This window comes from Equus caballus, chromosome 5 (genome assembly GCF_041296265.1).
Source record: "Equus caballus isolate H_3958 breed thoroughbred chromosome 5, TB-T2T, whole genome shotgun sequence".
Lineage (NCBI taxonomy): Eukaryota > Metazoa > Chordata > Mammalia > Perissodactyla > Equidae > Equus > Equus caballus.
This window is the reverse complement of record NC_091688.1, coordinates 18491135-18516736: the sequence shown is the minus strand read 5'-3', so window position 1 is coordinate 18516736 and position 25602 is coordinate 18491135. Positions and strand designations below refer to the sequence as shown.

The following is a 25602-nucleotide window of genomic DNA, read 5'->3' as shown; positions in this document are numbered from 1 at the left end:
TTCCAGTAACACAATGGAGAGGGTTCCTCAAATACGTTTGAAACGCCTCTTTCTGAACTGTCTTCGGAGTCTGTTCCATAGCTCGGTGACAGTAAATTGTCATTGTTTGAAGAGGTATTTGATTCTGGGAAGCGCCCAACAGGCATTCAGAGCCAAGCCTGCCAAAGAAGGTAGGTAATCACGTTGACTAATACTGTTTTTCATAAAAATGAGGTGTGACCATGAAAGTAATGAAACTGGTTTTCTTACGAGGATCGTAACTAGACTCTGAAGGCAAATTCAAAAACAGAGTTCAGAAAGCGTTTGGTGAAGGATATTCCTGGTTTTCCTTTGTTTTTAGGCAATGGCAAGATCTCTGGAATTAGTACAAATCACCAAAGCTCCTTTGACGATAGCTTTTCCCATTTAGACACACACATATCAGTATATATGATTAATTAAATTAAATTAATGATTACTGCCAACTGTCTCCTAATGTAACATTTTGATTAATTTTCACAAAACTTCATTCTTTTCTCATTATCATTCTCATAAGTTAAAACCATTCACTGTAATGGAAAAAATATTAAAATACATGATTCCTCCAGGAACAAACAATTGAATGAATGAAAGAAAAGTCTTATTCAGCATCTTAGAATTGAAGTGGCTTTAGACAGCATTCATCCAAAAGATATTTATTGAGCAAATACTAGCTGAGAGAGAGATGTTCAGTTTGCCAGGAGTAACCATCTAGGTCTCCCTTCAACAAATCATCTCGAGGGGCCGGCCCAGTGGCGTAGTGGTTAAGTTCACACATTCTGCTTCAGTGGCCTGGGGTTCACGGCTTCGGATCCCAGGCATGGACCTACACCACTCATCAGCCATGCTGCGGCAGCGTCCCACATTATAAAGTGGAGGAAGACTGGCACAGATGTTAGCTCAGGGCTAATCTTCCTCAGCAAAAAATCAAATAAAATAAATCACCTCTTTAGGAAGATGACTTTGCTGCTGTGAAGATGTAGTTTACCCCTAGCAATCTTTGTGGCCTGGGATGGTTATTTCTATGTTATCCAAGTTGTTTTCAAAAAGTGGAAGGGAGCAGGGCTTCCTGTTGTATTCCTGAGGGGAAGACTTAAGAAGGATCTTCTTACTCTATGTTATGATACTGAGAAAAAGTTTCCCCTGCAAAGGCGGGATCAACACTTCTATCCTGGGGCAGTTTGGGTGGCACTGTCAGTATTAAAACCTCTACCCCAAGTCAATTCACCTTCTTGAAATAATTAGTGCTCCAGGAAAAAGATGAATTCCCAGTCTCCTATCCATACTTCAAGTCAACTGGCAGAGAGTAGCCATAAGAGTCTTCTGGATTCCCAGAAGTGGAGTGCTGCTATAACAAACACCTAAAAATGTAGATGGTAGCTTTCTAATTTTACTTATCTTTGTTCCAGGATGCCTCTGATATTTCCTCTTCTGTTCTATTTTCATGATTTAAAGGCTTTTCAAAATCTACTAAATTGATTTCATGACTTCTTAATGGGTTACCTCCCATGGTTTGGAAACACTGACCTATACCAGGTGTTTTTGACCGTGTGGCCTACAGACCATTTCCATCAGAAGAGAACATGCAAAAAAACCAAATTCCCGGGCTCCATCCCAGACCTACTGCAACACATTATCTGCTGGTAAAGCCAAGGCACTGTCATTTGAATATACTTCCTAGGCGATTCTGGTAAGCAAAGAAATTTGAAAACTCGTCTAGCCCGTTATCCAGTCGTAAGTCACCAAGAAAATAGGTCCACTGAAGCTACACGATTTTTCAAGGTCATCCTGCAAATTAGTAGCAACGCCAACAGTGGGGATACTTGCCTTCTATATTCCTGGCTGGTGTTCTTTAAACACATAAAGAACACCACTCATGCCATCTCTGATCCAGTATCCCACAACTTTACTCGATGGTCATGCTCACTGCTGTATCTCCAATGCCAGGACAGTGTCATGTCTGGGTGGGGGTTAGGAAGACCCAAGAAACGTATGTCTCACCAATTTGAAAAATAAAGTTCCAAGAAGATCGGAGCCCAAAATCCCACATATGGCCATCCAACAACTAGCACGTTGTTTATTAAGTATTGATCTTCATCAAATACACCTCTGACCTAACAAAACAAATTATCTCAGAGATTGAAAAATGAAATAATGATGGCAAAGGTACTTTGCTTTCCCTCCACACAGGTAAGAAGAAAACATTACATACATGATCCAAAAATGGCCAAAAGAAGAAATAAACTAGAAATAAGAAGGCTCATTTTTAGCTCCTAAATCATAAAATTTACAAATCGGTTTGTCATATTTTAATGAAGGAACAATATCAACAAAAAGCAAGTCAATCTAGGATGCTAAATAAAGCCAAATGTAAGAGAATAAAAATAGACCACGGAATTGGAACAGTTACTGCCAAATCCATGGTTTGGTTGGGCTTTCTGATTTTGCCTTTCTAATATCAATTTTTCCATCTGAAGGGCTCCTCCAGTTAGCTCAGGTGTACATGGGTCAAGTGTTAGTGTCCACAGCCACAGTAATTCCCAGAGGGTGACCCGTGCTCTATGAGGATTCCACTAAGTAACGTTTGCCTTCTCTTCCAGAGGCAGCCCAATAACAGTTTTCCCAGGGCCTAAAATCAAATTAATTCAATATGCATTTACTGAGCAACTATTAACTTCTAGGTCCAGTGTTAGGCTATAGGGGAGTAGGAAGAGATACAACTAGACCCTGCAGTTCTCAAGGCACATATTCCACTGCAAAAATCTCTGTGTATACATAAGTATAACATTATTATTAATAATCACACAAGCAGGTACACAATGGCCAACGGATTTACCCGGGAGGAAGGAGGAAGCAACTGCAATTTTTCCCGAAAGGAACTTTTTTCAGGGATATATGCAAATATGAGGCAGTATGACCTACCTTTGATCCTCCTCTCTGAATTTGAGACTTCTCCTCCCTTCTCTTTCCTTTTGATTTCCCTGGCAAAGCATAGGTGGAAAAAGAAGCTTGAAGGTGCCCCCGCCACACATACACTCACACACAGGGGCCATATTTTCAAGGGTAGAGGTACTTCCTCACAAGGCTCTAGGAGTAAGGGCAAAGTGGACACACCCTCACGTACTCCTCTGGTAACTCAGTCTGACCATAGCTACTTTGGAGATTTACTGCCAAGCTCTGTAGCTGATCAACACAAGAAAACTATTCTACAAATTTCAAACACTTTTATGAACCTAAAAAGAAAATCAACTCTGGCATCATTAAGACGTTAAGACAGGATGTCTATCCTGATCCAAAGCAGCTACGCACTCCCTTACTTTGGTCATCATTAATACCGTGAGATTTACTTCAAATAAATCTGACAACGGACTGCAAATACACTGTGTAATTTTCATCAGGATGTGAAGATAAGCTTCACCTCTGGAGTTTAATGACAAATATTAGTATTTTAAGAATCTCTTGGGCCAGCCCTGGTAGCCTAGTGGTTAAGTTCAGTGTGCTCTGCTTTAGCAACCCAGTTTGGTTCTCAGGCACGGACCTACACCACTGGTCTGCCAGTGGCCATGCTGTGACGGCAGCTCACATACAAAAAGAGGAAGATTGGCAATAGACATTAGTTCACAGCGAATCTTCCTCAGCAAAAAAAAAAAAAGAATTTCTCCCACATACATTTCATCATACATGTAACATATATGTCTATCACAACAGGCTTGAAGCCCCAATCACTCTTTCCTTGAAGAACTTAAGAAACTACTCATGGCGGACACTGTAGGATCACCTCAGTAACACGAGCCCACCAAAGAGATAACAGGAAGAGCAGCAGACATTAGATATCTTTCACTTGCTCTCAGGGTTTTAGGGCGACTGTACCTCAAGAGCTAATCCCTCTAGATGTGTAAAACATGATGTCTCACATTGCTCCCTGCCTGCAGGAAATCAACAGAATTAGTTCTAGAAAAGGCTCAGAAAGAAATCTGGATTTTCCCGAGCAAAGTTAAACTGTCATCACTCAGTGTCCCTTCACAAGGAGGACTCTCTCTGTATGAATAGCAGCAACAGTCCTACTTGTGTGGAGCAATGATATATTTTCATCTTGTAACTGATAATGTTTCCTCCTTTCATTTGGCTACAGGGAAACTCGGGGTTAGATTTGCAGGCTAGCTTTAATATAACTGGCAGAGCCTTACAGAAGGCATTTCTAGATTTTAACACTCCTCTGGTTTCATCTGTTTGATCCATATGCCATTTTTGTTCTGGTTTCTTTGTCTTTATTAATATGTTTCTTTAAGAAATCAATAAGTACGTAAGCATCATTAATTGTGTATGCGATTGCCCGCCCCTAAATGTTCACCACCTGTGAGGATGTTCTCCAGCATGACCCTGAGTCTGTAATTTATATCTTCAAGTACACATTCCTTACACAAGAAAGCCCACTGCTGGCCTGCTGACAATCCCCAGGGGTGACATCCTCTGGCCTTAACAGGGAGGGTAGTGTTGTCTTCTTCTGAGTGGTAATTAAACCTAGCTTCATTGTTTCCTAAGAAAATCCTTGTTTTCTCCAATAGGAGCATTGAAAAATGGGGGTTAGGGAAGTAAAATAACTAAACTAAAAGCACAGAAATATAAAAAGTACTCAATGCTATGATCTCTGCCATGGAATCCACCTCATGAAAAAGCCAGCTAGACTTCTACAATGAAGGAAGACAGAGCAGATGGCAAAGTCTCTGTGTCCCAGTTCTCTTTGAAATTTTATCGGATGATGAACAGCCATACTAACAGTTTCTAAATAGCCAATCATCTCTGCATAACTTTCGGTGTCCCAACTATATGATCAGCCCCAGGACAGCAGCAAAGCAGTTTCCGATCTCACATCCCGGTCTGTAGCAGCGAGGCAAGCTTAGCGGGCTGAGGACGAACTTTAGCTTTCGACAGAAATAACACACAGAGTCTGGTAACCTCTCATCATCAACTCAGGATGAGGCATTTTAGAAGAAATTCATATAACAATAACTTTTAGTTACATTGTCTTTAAGAAAAAGATAGCATTGAAGTCTCCACACTCTACTTTGAAAGTAGCATGGGAAGCTGCCCAGCAGCCACTGCAAAAAAATAGATAAATATTCTTAACTATTTTGCAATCATGATTGAGGGAGTAATATCCCCTGGCCCATTTGCAGAAGAGCCTGCTACAGCCTAAGAAGCCAGCAGGTTTTCCAAGCCTGTTTAATGCCCAAACCTGAAAACTAGAAGGGAATTCAATGATTTTTGCATTTGATCATAAACTTTCCCATAAGCCACGTATATTCATGTTTAAGCTTCCATATATATTGAAACAAAAAAATACTGGCAATAAAATACAGAGAATCAATTGGGCATTTTCTCCAAATTGGAAATATTTGATTTATATTATCTCTGTAGGCTTTTAGAATTGCCTAAGAGAAATAACTCTAGCTGATGCAGAGATTTAGGGGGGAAAATGTTTTGGCACATTAACTTTCATTATGTCAGATAAAATTAATCCAAGTATATATTAGAAGAAAATCTGAGAACCGGCCACATCTTCTCCTTCAAGACTGTCAGTACACCATTAGCCACCTACATCCACATAAAATTCACTGTAATCCATTTCAATTTACAGAAATATTTCCATTTGGATATGAAGTGGCTTTCATTGTTGTTTCAACATTGCACACCGAATCCCATGCTGCATCTAAGATATTTCTTGTGCTATTATGATTTTGGTCAAAATCATTCAACATAGTCTAAAGTGATGCTGAAAGTATGAAATCCAAGATACCCACCTGAAAAACATCCTTGATCTCAGCATAATCCTTCCTCCTAAGACAAATTCTAACTTCCAGAAATGTCTTTACCTATCCAGACACGGGTGTCATTATCAGGACATTGCTTCCAAAGCTTTATTTCCTAGATAAACTATTCACAGGCCTTTTATTTATTATAGTTTTTTTTTTTCTTTTGCTGACCGGAACAATAAATTCCTTAAAAAGAAGAATCCTGCCGCATATTTATTAGACATTATTTTAAAATTTAAGAACAGATACTCTATTTCTATTATATTGAAAAAATAAATTTCCTACCGTCCCTTTACTTCTCCATAGTCTATCACTTTTATTTCTCATAAGTTTGCCAATTTTTCATACTTTATCCCTGTTCTGCTATCCGTCTTTCCCTGTCATTATACAAATTTATATAAATGTTGTGATTCTCTCCTGTTGGTAGCTGCTCTGCAGTGCTGCTTGAGAAAGGGCATAAATAAGAGCAAAGCCAACGGAGAGTACAGCTGAGAACAGTAAGCTATTACTCAGTAACCCACAGAGAAGGGAAATGAAACAAGGAATACCCAGAGCCCGTGGAGTCACCAGAACATTTAATTCAATTCAGCATGTATTTGTCGAGGTCTGCAGTGAAGGAGGCAATGCGCTAGGTAGACAGTAAGCTATATCGATGGGGTGGGCCATGTGGACCAAAGTTCTCACTCTGCAAGAAGTTATTAATTGGTGGTCTGTAAAGAGCTATTAATTCATGACTAAGAGAGTTGTTTCTTCTTATTCCTATTCTGTTTTAATTCACCAAGATTCATTATGAGTCCCTTTATTTCAGTACAATATCTGAAAACAGGGCTGTGTTAAAAACCCACCTGCAGGTCATTTCCTGCAGTCTTCCCATCCCCCATCTCAAGCCCACACTCCACACCCCGCATACATTCCATTACTACCTCATTTCATCTATTTCCTCCCCAACAATGTGAGGTGATTTCTTCCTACAAAGGCGGAAGATCAGAATCAATTCCAACACAAGTGCCTGCTCACTGAAAAGTACACACAGAGCAGATTTCTAGCCCCTCAGGTGTAACTCACCTGGACCAAGAGGAAACTACAGCAAGTAGTTTAGCCAACAGCAGCCCTGGAGGTGGTCCCAACACTACAAAACATGCCGGAGGAAACTTTCTTTGAAAATTGGGTAAGAATGAAAAAAGAAGTGCTGATTAGGAAATGGAAATGTTGGAAACTACCCATATTCACCTTCTCAGCTGGAATAACTCTTGGTAGTCTAGTATAGAAAGAATGCTGACATCCAAACCCATGAGGTCACTGTGAGAACGGGTGTGTGACAAAGGCACAGACTTTGTTCTAAAATTTTCTGATGGAGCATTGTCAGAATTAAATAAAAGGAACCTAATTTGCCATTTCTGTTATGCATGAGACTTCATCAGATTGGGATGCATGAGAAAAGGTGGTGAAACCTGACCAGGCTTACAACAGCTTTTTCAAAGGTCAGACCATCCCCAAAGGATGGTAAAGCCTTGGAGGGGGACATGCCTTCGCACTCTATCTACTATCTAGCGGCTCAGTGACTATTCTTACTTCTAAGTGCTTATCAGGGATTCCTCATTCCTCACAAATACCCAACACAGATAAAAATTCCTCCTTGATGATAAACATTTTAACTTATAGCCCCATTTAGCAAAGCTCCGGGCCCTAGCAAATGACCCAAATAACAACCCTTTGTTGATCTGGATTCCAAATAATGAATGAAGAATGAAAAAAGAATCAAGACAATAAAAAGCCCATTAAAGCAATGTTTTCTCACTGATAAAAGGGGTTCCACTGTTGAGACACAGAAGTCTGTTTAGAGGCAGGGTTTATCAACAAGCGCAAACCGTCCATACCCAGGGCTGCTGCTACAGAATAAATTCACTAACCTTCTTTTTCTGTTCCTTCAGCTGTCTGTCTAGTGAATAAAAGTAATGTTTCAGTTCAGGCTTTTATGTTTGATTTGCAAGTAAACTACCACCAACAAAAATAAACCATTCCCCACTGCAATGTTACAATATTAACACACCCTTTGTAGTTTTAATAGAGCAATTTTAATGTAATAACAATGCCTTGAGTCATCTACCTACTCAGCAAGGAACTACTGAATTGCTATAATTTCTATTCAGGACACTTTCCTCATTCTTATCTGCCCAATCTCAGTATTATTATCCTTGAGTTATTAATTCTCCAATGGCTCTTTCTTGTGTTGATCGTCTCAAGTAACAAGGTTAGAGCCAGGTTAGTAAAAAGTGAAAATGAGAACTTAGATTCCCCATGGCCCACCTAATGGTTTCTAAACTCTGACAGTGGAAGGTTATGGCTTCCTTTCTCGCCTGACATCCATCAGCACATCTACCTTGGAATCCATATGCCCATGCAGTGTAAAAACCAGATCCCTGAGTCCTCTTCATCATGACTTCATCACGACCTTATCATGACTATCAATGCAACGAAGAAACAGAACTTCTTATTTTAGACTTCTTTACACTTGATAAAAAAGATAAACAGTCACGTCAAATAGAGTGTTCATTTGGCATCCCAATAGCCATGAGCGATTTGCTGGAGACCTGGTACATTTCCTTAAATACCCCAGTCCGTCCTCCTCTTCAAAAAAAAAACAAGTGGCATTATGCTTCAACGGTAAGCAGGTAAGAGATTTATTAGAGCTATCAAAATAACTCAAGAAGATGTATTTTATTTACTTCAGAGGGAAAATGGTGTTTGCGGATTTCTGAACGACCATGCATGCATTTGTTTAATAGGTGCATACAGCATACTAAGTGGAAGCGGCAGAGCACAGAATGTGACCCAAGGGGAAAGTTTTGTTTAGCTTAGAAAGAAAATCTTACCTGAGAGATTTTCTGAGTTTTTCATATTAAATGTTACCAAATGTATTTGTAGTCATTCAATTATGAGAAATACCATTTAGGTACCTATTTAATTTTTTCCCACCGATTTTAGACACGTAAAATGTTATAGCTACAGTTAGTTCCACATGAAAGACTCAATTCCAAAGAGAAATGGGGGTGAGGGGTACGGCGCAAAGGAGGTAAAAACCAGCTTAATCTCACGAATGCACCCAAATTTAGACGACGGCCTCTACAAGTTTCCTTACTCATTCACACACACGCAGCTGGCCCATTAAAGCACAATGTAACAGAGAGAGGCTCAAGTCCTTCCTGAATCCTCTAAAGGAGCAATCAGGAAAACACAGGCTGAATGCATTTCTGCAAACTCACAAGGTTATCTTCAGGCTGTGTAGAGACAAGCAGTGGTAACCAAGCTGAATTTCCCTCATCATTCGGATTCTCTAGGCCACTTAACAAATAATCTGCCACAAATTCTAACACAAATGTTATTTTCCAAAGAACAACACTTGATCACAAATATCAGTGTTTCTTTTCCTTCTCTTCCAAGGACATTACTCCCCCATCCTCATTCTAATCCCACCTTTGTGACTGACAACATACAAGGTCCAAAGAAGATCCCCCAAAAGTCATTACTACACGGTCTAACCAAGTAGTAGAAAACCAACATGAATCTCATATGCACTTCATTTCTGGATATACTCATTTTATTTCCTTCCTAATCACAAGAGTTTATTTGATTCTATTTGGTTCATGTTTAACTTAAACATTATGATACGCCAAACAGCGAAAAATCAAAACCCTTGCAAGGGATTTTATCTTCATGTAGAGCATCATAAAACTTCCTCTTGAGATTATACAAGGAGAAAGTATTTTTCTTGACATTTGAACCTAAAGCAAACTTGGTAGAGACTCAAATATAATGCAAATAGAAGGAAGATATAAGGTGGCTTCTGTATTATAAAAACTATCCTCTTAGGACCTGGAAAAGCAGACATATATCTACAGATCAGGAGATGACTGGGGATTCACCATCTTCACTTTTACACTAACCTTCTTGTTTTGGTTTGAAAAGTTTTTTTGCCACATACATTCCCTTGAGAGAGTAAGTATAATGGCCCCCAGAGAGGGGCTGCGTAGCTAGCTTTAGGGGCTTCAGTCAGCTCTAAAGCTGAAGACGCACTAATCTAAAGAGGAATGTGCTGGTGGACAGAGATTCCAAGTAGCTATGCCATAATTCCTACATAACTTTGGGAAGTCACAATTCCTGAGTAGGCCAGGTTCCCTAGCAACCAAATGCTCATTTGAATGCTCCTTCCCACCCTACCCCCTCCATCCCGTGTTCTCTCCTGAAAACACTAGTGGAAAGAAGGGAAAGTAGGAATGGGAGAATTTTGAAGATGAATGTGACGTAACCTCAAAGCATCATCATAATTATTAATGCTGGGTCTGATGATAACATGCTAAATGACAACTCACATAAAAGGCCAGGGAATAAGTTTCCTTCACTGATATCACAATTTGGGATACCTAAGGTAATCCTTGGAGAATCAAGGAAAAAAAAGATTTTAAAATTTGAACACGTTGAAGAAACAGATACCTATAATCTTAAAGCCAGAAGGGAAAATGGGCTGCAAAGGTTTTGCACAGGCATAGCCAAGAGAGGTTTTGGGGTTCAGACTAACCTTGAGGATAGCAAACTAGGGAAGGCTTCAAATCGGAAAATAAACAGAAACCCTGGCAGGTCTTTCCATTGCCCAATCAAATTCTTTAAGGCCATCACCTCTATGAAAGAACAAATCACACAGAGGGGTAGAGAGCAACTGTTTAATGCTACTCATGAGAAGTAAACCTAAAACCGATATTAAAAATTCACATAGACAGTGTGAAGAACTACCACGACACATTCAAAGATTTCCTTCTCTGAACATCTGTTGCCAATCCTCCTCTTTTTTTGCTCAAGGAAGATTAGCCCTACACTAACATCTGTGCCAATCTTCCTCTACTCTTATGTGTGTCACCACCACAGCGTGGCTGATGAGTGGTGTATGTCCATGTCCAGAATCCAAACCTGGGAACCTGAGCTGCTGAAGCATAGCATGCCAAACTTAACCACTAGGCTACAGGGCCAGCCCCTCCTTCTCTGAATTTTAAGGGTAGAAATACTAACTTTCAAGGATAAGCTTCCATTGAGCAAAGGGATAAATTAGCACCTGAAGTTCTTTTTAAAAAGACACTCTGGAATAGAAATTGGGAACATGGCATTCAGAATCACACAAACCTTCACAAAAATCCTATCATGTATTTCCTGTGTTGACTTTTTGACACCCTATATTTCCTGTGTGGCTTAACCTTTCTGAGCATCAGTTTATTCATCAGTAACACGGAGACCATAATCTAATTCTTCATGGGACTGTTAGCTAGATTCAATGAGTTAATGTACATGCTGCATCTGGCATATAGCACATGCTTAATAAATGTTTGCTATTTATGATGTTGTCTCTTCAAAAATCTTCACTCTCTGAAAAAAGTTTAAAATTGGCCATGATGATATTTTGCATAAATGGTACGAAAAAAATTACTTATGAGTCCAAGGACTCATGACTCTCTTTACAGTTCTGGTGATGCAACAGTTACTCTTGTGTGTACACCACACAAGAAGATATTTCCTGCTGACTGACCCAGACACGAAAAGTAAATCTCTGTCTTCAATCATTCATGAACCAATTAAAAAGACATTGTCACCAAAGAAGAAATGAAGAGAGCCAAGTCCTTCACATCTAACAGAAGTTTTTCTCAAGCATAAATTTAATTCTCTGCGTTTTGGGTTGCCTCTTCCTGAGTCTGGATTTTTGAGGCTGTTGTTTCGCTGCTCTTTTGTTATGAAACAATCACACAGCACACATGCAAATCAGTGTACAAAATCAAAATTAAAGTCTATGTACCTACCTACAGAACATTACAAGTACCTCTGAAATCCCCTGTACAGCCCCTTCCTAATCACACCCTACCTGTCACCCCCAGAAGTAAACACTATCCCCCTGCATTTTATGTCAATGTTCCCTAGATGTTTATAGTCTTTCTACGTATGAATTAATCCTTAAACAATGTGTTGCTTCAGTTTAACTTTTTGTGAATTTTACATAAATGGAATTACATAGTATTACTCTTCCGTCATGCTTTTCCACTCAACACTATGCTTGTGAGATCCATCCCTGGTGATACACACAGCTTTAGGTTACTCTCACTACTGTTTATTATCAATGGACCACAGTTTCTTTATTCAATATACTGTTGATAGACATACAGGTGGTTTCCAGTGTTTGGCTATTAGGAATAGCACTGCTATGAGCATTCTTGCACATGTGTAGGAGTTCCTCTAAGGCAGTGCTTCCCAACCTTTTCCACAGCCCAGCTTATACAGAAAATGATAATATTAGAATGGCAACCTGAAGCTGTTAGACAACACTGCTTCCACTCCAGGCTTGCGATCTGCTCTGCCACCCTGAAGACTAAATGCATCAGGGGACCATCTTACAAGGTATTCCAAACTTCTTTCCAAAATCATTATACCAATTTATACCGTCACCAGCACCATAGGCATATTCCCTCTGCTCCATATCCTTGCCCAATGCTTGATGTTGACAGACATTTACCAACCTGATAGGTATGAAATGCTTTTAACCATGGTTTTAATGTTAAAACATATCTCCTCTATGATTAAAACAGTAGGGTACTGGAACATGAAGGAACAGACCAATAGAACAGAATAAAAAATGCAGAAATATACCAAATTAATTACTTATGGAAATCAAGTACATAATAACGGGCGCATTTCAAATCATTGGGGAAAAGATGGACTTTTTAATAGTGGTTTGTGATATCCAGATAGCCATATGGAAAAAAGAAAAAAATGGATACATTCCCCATACCATACACCAAAATAAATTCCAAATGGGTCACAGATTTCAATGTTTTTTTTTTTTTAAAGAAGAGACAATTTAGATTTTTTATTTTTTTTTTCCTGTTTCTCCCCAAAGCCCCCCGGTACATAGTTGTATATTCTTTGCTGTGGGTCCTTCCAGCTGTGGCATGTGGGACCCTGCCTCAGTGTGGCTTCATGAGCAGTGTCATGTCCGTGCCCAGGACTCGAACCAACGAAACACTGGGCCGCCTGCAGCGAAGCGCGCGAACTCAACCACTCGGCCACGGGGCCAGCCCCCACAGATTTCAACGTTAATAATAAAACCACACAAGTACTAAAAGAAAGAAAATATGAGTGACTATCTCTATAACTGTGCAGTCCAAAATAGCAGTCATTATCTGCAGTGGCTACTAAGCACTTGAAATGTGGCTAATGTGACTGAGGAAATGGATTTGCAATTTTAATTCATGTTAATTGAAATTGAAAAACTGATACTTAACTCAGTTATTGGGAAACTTTTATGTATACTTGGAACAACTTGGTTACGTGAATTTACTTTTTCAACTGTAAATTTTATGAAGTCTAAATACAGATCAAATATTTACAATGAAAATGTAGTGACCAAATTGAGATGTGCTATAGTATAAAACTTTACACATCAGTTCTTGAAAATTTAGCATAAAAAATGTAAAATATCTCATTAATAATTTTAAAATATTGATTACTTATTGAAATTATAATATTTCTGACATATTGGATTAAATAAAATACATTATAAAATTAACTTCATCTGTTTCTTTGTACTTTTTTTACACGTGGCTACCAAAATTTACACATGTGGTTCATATTATGTTACTATTGGATGGGGCTGCTCCACAATCTAGAAGAAAAGTTTTTCCACATCATGTTTCAAAACCAAGACGCAATTAAGAAAATAACTGATAAAAGTGACTATATCAAAGAAAAAAATTTACATGAAAAAAATCATAAAGAAAAAAGACAAATGAACTGGGGAAAAAATGGTCAAAAATCAAGAATAATATCTCTAATACATAATATTCCTAATATATACGAAGCTTCATAAAATAAAGGGAAAAAAGACTTAAAACCCTGTAACAATGGGCAAAAAATATGAAGAGTAATTCACAAAAAAAGAAATACAGAGGCCGGCTCGGTGGCCGAGTGGTTAAGTTCGCGCGCTCCTCTGCGGCGGCCCAGGGTTCGGATCCTGGGCACGGACACGGCGCCGTTCGTCAAGCCATGTTGAGGCCGCGTCCCACATCCCACAAGTAGAAGGACCTGCAACTAGGATATACAACTGTGTATGGGTGGGGTTTGGGAATAAAGCAGGAAAAAAAAAAAAAAGATTGGCAACAGTTGTTAGCCCAGGTGCCAATCTTTAAAAAAAAAAAAAGAAAAAGAAAGAAATGCAAACAGCTCCTAAACATATGAAAAGGAACTCAAGCTAGCTCATAATAATAGAGATGCAAATTAAAATTGCACTAGAGTATCATTTCTCACCATTTAAATGGCAAAGACTCAAAGGTTTTTTACAACCTATCTCCTGGTGAGACTGGGGGGATAAAAGGCACTCTCAGGCTCTGCTGGTGGGAATGAAAAAGTCATATAGCACCCACAGAAAGGACTTCAGTAATATCTAGCAAAACTGCAAATGCATTCATCCTTTGACCCAGGAATCCCACTTCTTCGAATCTATCTCCGATATAAACTGGCAAGAACACAAACATAAATATTCACAAGGCTGTTCACTGCGGCACTGTTCATTCAGCCGTCCATCTAGTGAAGGAAAAATAACGCTTCAGTTAGGCTTTATGTTTGATTTGCAAATAAACCCCCACCAACAAAAATGAATCATTCTCACCATAACATAAGAGCAAAAGACTGGAAACAACCATACATCCAAATGAATAAAGTTTGGTATACACAATGGCGTCTCTGCAGTTGTAAAATGCAATGAGAAATCTTTATATATGGCTCCAGAGCGATCTCTGAAATATAGAGTTTAGTGCAAACAGCAAGGGGCAGAACTAGAATATGCTACCTTTTTTCTAAGAGGGAAGAAATGAAGATATGTTTGCTTATGTTAAGTAGAAACAACATGCATAAATGCACATATATACATATATGTCATAAATACATATGTGTACATACATATGTATATATCCACATCTCAGTAGCTAGATATACATACATACATGTTTTCCTAACTCTGTCCACTTGAACACAACTAAAAACAACCACCAGCCCAGAGGCAATGAGAACCCCTAAACACCTGGACTGTGGTCTCTAAATACCATTTACCACCAAAAAGATCTGGGGCAGGAGAAATCCTAGGTAAGTCTGAAATAATTTGTTATACCAGAAAGTAAAGACATCATCAAAGACCACTCTAGTCACGTCAAAAGGACTCAATGGAAAGAGTCTCCCAAAGGCCAAAGAGAATTTGAGCTTCAAAAGAAATAACTGCAAGGGATTCAAACACACAAATTGTGTTAAAATCCATGAGTTCATAACGATACTTAAAAAAAAAATAGAAAAAAACCTCGTTGGTCTTTTTGGGAAGATGCTAGAAAATCAACTCCTTATTCTGAAGATTATTTAAAATGCAATAAAAGTGAGCATTAATTTTCCCATATAAACTATACCTTGAGGCAACCAAATAACTGATGGGGTTCACTTCTTCTTGATAGAAAAACTCCAGCTGACAGATGCAGAAGGGATGACAGAATATCATCATCTTACAACTCTTACTGAAAGAACAGATCTAAGCAACGACCATCAGTGGTTTTCAAGGGCTTGGGGAAACGTTATAATGGAAAGACGAGGCTGACAATACCTCAACTCACTGATCAGTCTTAACCTCACCAAAGAAAAAACAAGAAAGCATGTGGACCTCCTGATGTGGTTTAATAGGGAGTACCTAACGCTTTCTCTGATGTACTCTTGCCAAGAAATATAGGAAATAGAAGAATTTAGTGAAGAACACCAAGAAACAAGGTGCAATGAACCAACTACAGATTGCAGGGAATCCTATAGGACAAATGCCTGTTTTTTCAACAAATAAACTGCTAGGGAAGAAAAAGAAGGAACATAGAGGAAGGAAGCCTTTAAATAAAGACAGATGCATCTCTCAGGTGTGAAAACTGTCTGAATCCTGAAGATAACAAATTAATCACTAAAAAAATATTATGGGCCAATGAGGAAAATTTGCTTTCTGATTGGATATTTGATATTATGGAATTATTGTTAAAATTTTTTAGGCATGATAATGATATTGTGGTTACATTACAAGAAAAAAAAGTCCTTACTATTTAGAAATAGAATCTAGTATGTACAGACAAGATGACATAATGTCTGTGATTTGCTTCAAAAAGAGCCAGTAGGAGAGGGGAAGGGAATGTGTGTGCGTGGCAGGAAGGGAGGGGTGGGGTATGGAGAAAACAGAATTGGCCAGGAGTTGATCATTAAAACTCTGACTTTAGAGTTGGAGAGCCTGGATGTCCGTTTCAGCACCATCACTTATTGGCTATGAGACCTTGGTCAAGGTCCTGAAGACCCTCAGCCTCAGTTCTTCCTTATCTATAAAATAGAGGTAATAGGAGTAGGTCTTTCATAGGGTTGTTGTAAGCATTAAAGCATTAAAGAAGACAATGCATTTAATGTACTTAGCACAGTACCCAGGCACAGAGTAAGATGTTCGCTTTTATTATACTACTGTCAATTACTACTATTGTTATTCAAGATCACGAAGCTAGAGTTAGGAGGTAGTGGAACTGGGATAGAATCTGCTGAATCGAAAGCCCATGTTCTTTCCAACAACCCTACGATGCCACCCCCATCTCTACCCTGAGTCTCTCGGCGGGGACTGAGAACAAGTAACAATCACACTCTGCAATAAGAGTCTATTTATACCACAAACCTTTAATGACACTGCTACTCAGCCTGGCTTCTGGAATCAGCAATCCTTTATTACAGTGGTACAATGTTACAACTTAATGTGCCCTTACTATTGACGGCTCCTCATCCGGTGGAATGTAAATACTTGGGTATTTTAACCCTCTTATAAATCAACATGCACACTCATGAATTCACAATGATCAAACATTGTGCTATTTTGTCATGCTCCCAAAACATGGCTTCAGATTTTTACTACATTGGGTACTGGCCTAAATTATATAAGGCAAACCTCAGAAGCCCAACATATAAAAGTAACAGTGATAAAACATCAAACTTTGCATTCAGCACAAGCTAATATAATACAACAATGCTCAATACTCATATTTTGATACCTCCCGTAAGGTAAATATTTCTACCTCTATTCAATAATAGAATTATAAACTCTTGAGAAAACCTCTTCAATACTGTTTCACTTCTCTGTGCACAATTCCGACCACACGTGGACTCTGTTTTCCCCCTGACACCACACTTGGCCGGTTCTCCCACCTCTGTGAGAGCCTGCACACTTTCAGTCTCTTTCACTATCCTTTTCCATCCACAGCCCTTAAAGGTTGGTGTTCCCTGGAACTCACTGTTCAGTTTTCTTCTTCTACTCACTTTCCCTGCACAATCTCAGGCCATACTACATAGGTTCAACTACCACATTTACAAAAATTCTCCTTCATTCATTCATTTATTCATTTGTTCATTCATTCAACAAATATGTGCTGGACCCCAATTGTGTGGTAGGTGTCCTGGGGATACAAGAAGATCAAAAACAGATATAATCTTGCCCTGATTCGGGGGGGGTGGGGGAAGGATGGGGGGGGCGTTGTTCAGTATTCCAAGAGTCACAAAGACAGACAAATGTGCAATTATAAAAGTACTAAGTGCATGCACGCAAGGTGCACGGAGCAATGAGAAGACAGAATAGAGGCCTCTGACCTCATCAAGGTGGTGAGGGAACAATTCCCTAAGAAAATGATGACTGAACTGAGATCAAACCCATAATTCTGTCCCAAACCTCTCTTCTGAATTCTAGCCCAAAATTTCAGTATATCTCCATCCAAAAGAATATAAGCACCTAAAACTCAAGATACTCCAAACTGAGTTAATTATCTTTCCTCCCAATGCCTGGATTCCCCATCTCAGAGAAAGTATGATCCAACCAGAAATTTTACTCTACGCCCTCCATCGCTCTCCATTCCCAATTTGTCACTGACTCCTACCAATTTTGCTTCCTAAATTCCTCTCCTATTTGTCCCTTTCCTCCATTTTCAGGCATCAGTTCCCATCATTTCTTACAGGGTTAGTGCCAGAGTTCATTGGCTCTGAGTCCAGTCTCTGTCCCCCTCCAGTTTCCTATTCACACTCAGGAAGGAAACACCTATCGTGCAAATTATGTCTCTCCTGATTACAATCTTTCAGTGCCTCTCATTGCTTCCATTGTGGGCACAAAGTCTAAACTCTACTCAGAAGCCTTGCATAGCTCATCAGTCTCATCTCCACTGTGCCCCATCCCGCATGGAAACTCCGGCCACGATGACCCATGTTCACTAGTCTCCACATTGTGCATCTTCTGCCTGAAATACCCTACTCCATCTTCCATCTGCCCCCAAACTCCTTTATTCCCAAAAGCCAATCTATGAACTAGTCTCTGAATCCATAGTAAAATGAGAAAAATAAAGCTAGCAAACCAATGTGAGTCCCCCAATATTTTTGGAAATGTAAACAAGACCCTGGAGGACTCTTGTATAGCATTCGAGGGTCATCCCAAATACCCCCTCCTCTGTGGTGCCTTCTGTGACTTCTCTATGTTGAGGAACCATGTAATTTATTGTCCAAACTGGGAGACTTGAGGGCAAAGAGGTTGCTATTAATAACTGTGTTGGATAACGGGCATAGACCAGGACTGTCCCAGAGAAACCAGGGTGCTTGGTCAGCCAACTTCTAGACACAATTAGCTGCCTTCTTCCCCCAACTCCCAAAGCACCTCTGTCTACACACCACATATCCTGTGTTTCCATGTCAATTCCCACGCTTGTCTGAGAATTCCACAAAGGCTGGGCCAGCCCTTTTTATCTGTATCTCCAGCATCTCTCCAGTGCCAGGCACAGAGATGACACAAAGTGTCATCAACAAGAGTAAATGTTTGTTTAATAAATTATCTGAGTATGAAAGATTAGAAGTCTTAACCTTGGCCACCAAAGGAATTAAAAAATTCCCAACATCTTTTCTTATTCCAGATTATACTTTTCCATCCGGTTAAAGAGAGTTTTAAATGGGAGCAAGGTCTTCACAGAGAAAAATTCTAAGCCTCAGACCAATGACTAGCTGTCAATCAACCAACAGCTACTTATTTAGCATAATATACTCTTAAGGCCCAGTGGCATGATAGAAGAGCTTGTAATTTGGTAGACTGACAAAAAATACATAAATGAAAATCAAAACTGATAATGAAATAAAATAAGTAAACATCAAATAAGTGTTACAGGAGTTCATGGAAGGCAAGAGAGAAACCATCCTATGGTCAGAAAAGGGGCTCCCTAGAGGAGGTAGGATTTGAACTGAGACTTGAGAAACGGCTTGGACCTCAAGAGGAGCAGGAGAAGGGCGGAGATGCCAAGGCGGGGTTGGGGTGGGTGTTGCAGAGGTCACCAAGGGTAAGCAGATTTGTTTTGAGAGCTGTATCTAGACTGTCATGGATTCCTGGCACAGAAACCAGAACATCTGAATTTTCAGCAAATATTAAGCAACTCAAAGAGGTTTCCAGAGTCGAACCTCGTTCATCAAAATAGCGACAATATCTGCCTGAGATAAATAAGGAGATGTATGTTGCTTAGTCCTCTACAATCTTTTCATTGTAAAAATTGTTATAAAATTATCTTAGGAAAATTGCTTTTGGCAGAACTTTTGGGGAGAACTGCTGAAGCCATCCCCTGGCACATATCAACTATCTGTGTCTTTGGAAAGTTCTCTGTAAACCACAGCCTGTCAGCCTGCAGCATCTCCTTACTCTACACCTGGCCTTTCAATCTTCGCATGAAAGAAATCGTAGTGTTACTATAGCGGCCCCACCGCACTGTGAACAACCACGTGGAGATCTCCTTGTCCACTGTGGGGTTCGGGGAGAAGCTTTTAGGAGTGGCTGCAGTACACACTGCATCTCTTGGGTTGTTGAATGCGTCTCATCTCTACCACCTGTATCAGTAATGATGGGTATGAAAAATTTCCCCACACTGCTGCAAAGACTACGTCTCAATCCCCTTTCACTATCCCACTTGGGCAGGGAAAACCACAAGTCACCAAGTGAGGTGGAATATGTCCTAACATATGGTTTAACAATGAACTGAAAATACTGCAATATCTACTGTACTCAAAACATAGATCCATCAAAGAAAGAGAATCCTTACTTTCAAACCATTCTCCCTGCTCTGCTTTAAAACACCTTCTTCCAGAAGCCCTGAAGCACTCCAGATATTGCATAACTACTGTTGGATCTACAGTTTTATAAAAAGACCAATCCACGTTTGCACGTAATGAGTGGAGAGGATATGTTTTTGCAGTGGTAGTCTTTAGTTTAACATTTTTTCTCCCACTGACTCTACTGATGGGGCCAACATAGATGATAAACTCTAGGGGAAACCAACAATGTTAGGTCTTGGCTAAAGAGTCTTGGCATAAACATGTCCTGTGAGCTTATAAAATTTTCATGCAGCACAACAAAACCACAACAAATGAGAAAAAATTTGGTTCAAGCTACAGTAGTATTTATTTAACCAATATTTATTTAAACAAAGGAGGAAATTTAAATAAATATTTATTTAAACAAAGGAGGAAAAAAATAAGGTAAGGAGGGTGAAATTAAATAAACCATTCTACTTCTGTGATTAGTAAGTAGATTTAGTGCACAGTAAAGCCTTTCAATGGTGCTCTTATGAAAATCTCTGAAATGCTTTCCAAGATTTGTTGTGCAAATATTTAAAAATAACAATAATCGAGATAGTTCCTTTATCTATTGTCCCACATAGGACATAACAGCTAAGTGAAATGAAGACGCTAAGTAGCTATTATTAAATGGCTTGAGAGCCTTAAAAAGTCAAAAATAGAGTGGCATCAAAAGTGAAAACAAAGGCAGAAAGATCCCTGAACTTGGGGCTGCTCTAATTCCATTTTTCGACAAGGTACAAAGCACGTGGACTTCAACTCATGAACGCTATAAACACATGTGCTGCGATGGCCTGAGCTTGTGAAACAGGCAGAGGCAGGTATGTGCCGAAGATCTGAAGGCTTGATGGAGAGGAGTGGGTGGGAGTAATAAGGGAGGTGCAGGGCAAAGTAGGGCGAGGAAGAGGGGCCCTGAGGGCAGAAGGGCGCTTGGCGGGAAGCGGGAAGTCTACACTTGAGCAGAGAGCTGGGAGGAGGCAGAGGGAAAGCAGGCCTGGAGATACGGTTAAATTACTGGAAAAGATCATTCTGACACATAAAACCCAAGACTTGCAGGCAAAGGTAAGGTGGTGGGATAAAAAGCAGGAGGATCTATGGATGAAAATCAGTGGGATGGAAAAGCTCCAGAAAGGGTAAGAAGGTGAAAGGGACATTTGGCAGAGGAGTAAGGCCAAAGGCAGGCCAAAGGGAGAGGACAGATGTAGGGGCAGAGCACAGGATGCTGGCAGCCTGGGGGAGCTCCCTGCACCAGACAGGTCTCCACTTTCCTTGTTTTAAGTCATTTAGAAGGGCAGCGGTGAATATTGATTACTACCTCCCTTGGGAAAATCCAGTGAACCAAGAGGTGGGCTACCTGAGCATCCACAGGTCCTCTGCCCCACTCCTTGATCCAGGAATATTCTGGGAGAGATCTCCACACGGAAAACCCTCAGTGCTATGGCTGCAGCACAATGGCAAGTAAGACAGGGTACGCGAAAGGCCTTTGAAAGCCAGAAAACACCCTACAAATATAAAGCAATGTTCACTGAACCCCTTGGACAAAAAAGATAAAGACCATAGTCAACAATCACAAGTGAAGGAATATTTGTCAAATATGGATATTATATATATTCCAAATCAAGATGCCCTAACTAGAAATTGCAGTCATTTGAGAGGACATTACCCTTGGTATGTTTGCTTTCCTGTCCAATATTTTTCAACACTTAAAAATCTACCTAAGGCATAATGTGGAGCTCTTAATAAACTATCATACTGATTTATTAAAATAGATGTCCACATCTAATGTATTTCCAAGGAGGTTTTTTGACACATGACAGATCTAACTAATTAGGTTAATTCCATTCAATTCAATCACTCATTCAGTGCCTTCCAAGTGCAAGGTAGCGTGTGGCTGCTGTGCGGATTGCAGACATGAACCAAACAGCCTGCCTTCCAGTAGCTTGCTCAATTAATCTTCTCAGTTTCCATTTCAGATGGGGAAGCTGCATCTCCTTTCTTAAGTGTAGAGGGAAAGCAATCCTTACATTATGTGACTAGCCTACAACCTAGGAAATACATTTTCCAGGAACACATCTAATAAAAAAAAAGGAAAGGAACTTCTTAATACCTGGTGACTGCAGACACTGTTGTGGGTTCATTTCCATGTTCATCCTGGCCCAGTTTCTACCCAACCACTCCTGTCATAATTGCATAACCACAGCACGTCAAGTTGTTTCTTGTTGCAACTGTAACTTGTAACATTCAACTTCAGAGCTGAGATAGTCAAGTTAAATAATTACCTACGTTAAAAATACGTATATATATAATTTACATGCCACTTCAGATAAGCTCTTGAAATATGATCTCTGAAAGTCACAACTGTCACCGATTTTTAAAATACGGTTTCAGTGTTGCAATTCTCCCTGCGCACAGGCCCTACCCCTGTCTTCTCAGTTTCCCAAGCAGTATTTTATACCGGTCTATAGCACTCTGCTTTTCATGTTTTAACGAGAACCTAATTAATCACAACTTTTACTTCTCCCATGCTATGGGACTTCTTCAATTCCAAAGAAGAACTGCAAAATGGCCAAAAATGCACTTGCTTGTGCCCCCTGTGGCTCCAAGTTGTACTGATATGTTCCAGTGAAGCTAATGATACTTAGCACACTTAGGACCCTCTGTGAACGAGGCTCCTGCCCTCTCCTGCCCTAACAGGAAGCACGATGACACTCCCTCTCCCCGCCTGGAGTGTCTCCTTCTCTCACAGAAAACATCCAGAAGGAAGCTGCAAAGAGCCTGGAGCAAACCAGGATGCAACATTCAAGGCTTGCCTGGTCAAAAATACAACACAGCGCTGAGGCACCATCAGCCTGGAAAGGATACTCAAAAAGGAGCAAACCACCTGCCTCCTTGGTAGGTTTTTGAATCAGTCACAGCAAACAGTACCAATGAATGAACAAGCTCTTGATTTATACATTGTGATTCTTCAAGAAGCTCAAACCACTTCAGACAGTGGCCTATTAATTCCCAGAAATCCAAGTTAGATGATAAAGTCAGATGGGGGGAGCGAGGGGGTAAAGGATAAATTACTAGCCAAGAAAACAAAATTATCAGTTTTCTCAACCAGTGAAACTGAGTCGGTGCTGCAGAGAGAAACCTGGACCTCAAGGTCCTTCTAGGATGAACTTTTAACATCGGATATAAGACCTCCCTACCAACCAAGGCCCTTCTTCTTGGGAAATATGCCCAAATGGAGATCAGCTTGACAAGAGAAGCACTCCACAACTCCTTGGGCATCCGGTCATCCTATTGCTGAGTTCACTCATCTTTACTCCTCTTCCTAGTAGCCCTCTGGAGCCGTTCTCTGAACGGAGTTTGCACAGCAGGAAACACTCGGGGAGGTTCCATTTTAATGCTGCATTTTGATGGGTGAAGTGCTAGTTTCAGCACTGGTTTATGCAGACAAAAGCACTCAGCTGTCCTATCACTAGCACTTCCTACTTCAAAAGGAGCAAAACAAACATAGGTGATCAAGTCTAAATTAATTTCCACGCCCGTTCTATTGCATTTCCAAACCATCAACAAAGAACATGTTCTATTGATCCTACAATCCAGATCCAGGAGGAAGAAAAAGGAGGAAAAACCTCAAATTGAGCATCTTGGACTTCTCCCTCCAAGAGAGCTAAAGTAACCCAGGCCCACTCCACCCACGATTTCTTCTACCCTGGTATATCCCAATCCTACCAAACCAAAAGGTTACTCTCATTAGGTAGAAGGTGATCCCACCCCCCGGAGTAGGGAACATCTGTCTGTGTAACGAACCTGCCACTTCCCCAAACAGTCCACACTGTCTCCTTAAAAACAAAAAAAGTACTACATGGAATGCATGGTGTGTCACCCCCCCCCCCCCAAATGTCTGAGTCAGAGCTTGTGCGTGTGTGTCTTTACGGAGGTTTGGGTGACCAGGGTGTATCACTTTCAGAGTTGCTCCAATAGCTGAACTTATGGCTGTCTTCCAGCCACGGGCAACATAAGCACTATCTATTTTAAAACAATTTTCCTAACCCCCATGCGATGGAAGAGACCTCATACATAGGTCATTAACTTCCTACTGGAAACAAAACACTTCTATTTCAAACTGTGCTTGTCATCTCCCAGGACTAATGCGTGTTTATGTGTATATATTTCTATCTTTGACCATGCAACTCTTTTAGCCAAAAAAGCCACCCCAAATTTTATCAACGTTCCTGAGCCAAGTCAGAGCTTTAGAAGAGGAATGAATGGGCGATGAGAGCCCTTAAGCCCAGGGACTTCTCTCACACAAACAGTTTAAGTCAAAGGAAAAAAAAATTCCTCCGTAGAGCAGACCAAAGGCAGCCTCGGCGGCCGCACTTCACGAACTGCCTGCAGAGGGGAGTGAAATCTTTTCCTTGTGCAATAACCAAGCACCCTCTGGCTGCCTCGCATGGGCACGAATAATAAATACATCGAGGTGGGCAAACAGATGCACCGAGACAAGCCACCCCACAAAGGTCAAAACTTCAGAAATCCCGGGGATCACAGCAGCCACACAAACATCAATCAGTCGGAGCGGGAGAAAGGACTCGGAGACTTAGCAAAGGATTCTGAATTTTGTTTTTTCTTTCAAGCTCTGGCTTGCAAAGTACGGCGGCTACAGGCAAAGCCAGAGAGGAGCAGGAAGGCTTGAGGGCGGCGGGGGGTGCGGGTGGCAAGGGAGGGGTGTCTAACACCAGCCACCCAGGCCTCGATGTGACGAAAGTCGTCAGCAGCCCCAACCGCATCCCAGCCCCTCCGCCCCAGCAAGCAGACGCCCCCTGGAGCTCCCCCCACCCCAGCTTCCGTCCCCTGCAGCCTCACCGGCCCCGCACCAGCAGCAGCCCCGGCAGCGCCACAACCGCGGCTCCCATCCCTTCCGCGCGGCAGACACCCCGCAGGCCTCCCTCCCAGCCCACCCGGGCCAGCCGGGAGAGCCGAGCCGGGCGGGCTGCGCCGCCAACTCCCCCCGCCCCGGGGCTGCCGATGGCCCCCGCTTACCTTGGGCGCTCGCGGGGGGGCTGAAGGTGGCAAGCCTCCCGCCCCCCGCCCCTTTCTTCCTCGCCTTTTTCTTCCTCCCTCCTCCTCCTCTTCCTCCACCTCCCCACCGCGTGCCGGGGTCTCCCTCTCCTCCCCGCTGCTCGGAGTAGAAGCCGAGAAGCCCGGAGCCGGGCCGGCGTGCGTGCGTGCGGGAGGCGGCGGCGCGCGGCCAGCTCGCCAGTAACTGAGCGCGGCGCGCAGCTCCAACTAAAGTGTGAAAGAAGCGGCGGCCGCGGCGGCCGCGGCACGGAACGGCCCCCCGGGAGTGGGCAGGGAGCGAGCGGGAGCTGGCGGGGAGCGAGCGAGGGAGGGGGCCGGGAAGGAGGGAGGGAGGCGGGAGGGAGGGGACCTCCTTGCCCAGTCACTCACTCGAGGGGCGGGGGCAGCCAGACACTCCCCTACCGCCGGTCCCTCCCCGCGCCCGGCTCCCGCGCGCGTCCTGCTCCCCTCCCCCGGGGAGGGGCCTGCCGAGGCCGCA

At 41.4% G+C, this 25602-nt stretch overlaps 1 protein-coding gene across 3 annotated transcripts in view; it reads right to left on the bottom strand.

The window, feature by feature from the left end:
* The window catches only part of C5H1orf21 (chromosome 5 C1orf21 homolog), a 210244-nt gene extending 184659 nt beyond the window's left edge, over positions 1-25585 (bottom strand). The window contains exon 1 of one of the 3 annotated variants that reach the window (XM_070267862.1): positions 25494-25585. The gene's annotated coding sequence lies outside the window, so the exon portion shown is untranslated. Of the gene's footprint in view, positions 1-24908; positions 25061-25085 lie in introns of those variants that run through there. The other 2 variants (XM_001490773.6, XM_070267861.1) reach the window with 2 other exon arrangements.
* Positions 25586-25602: the final 17 nt, after the last annotated feature.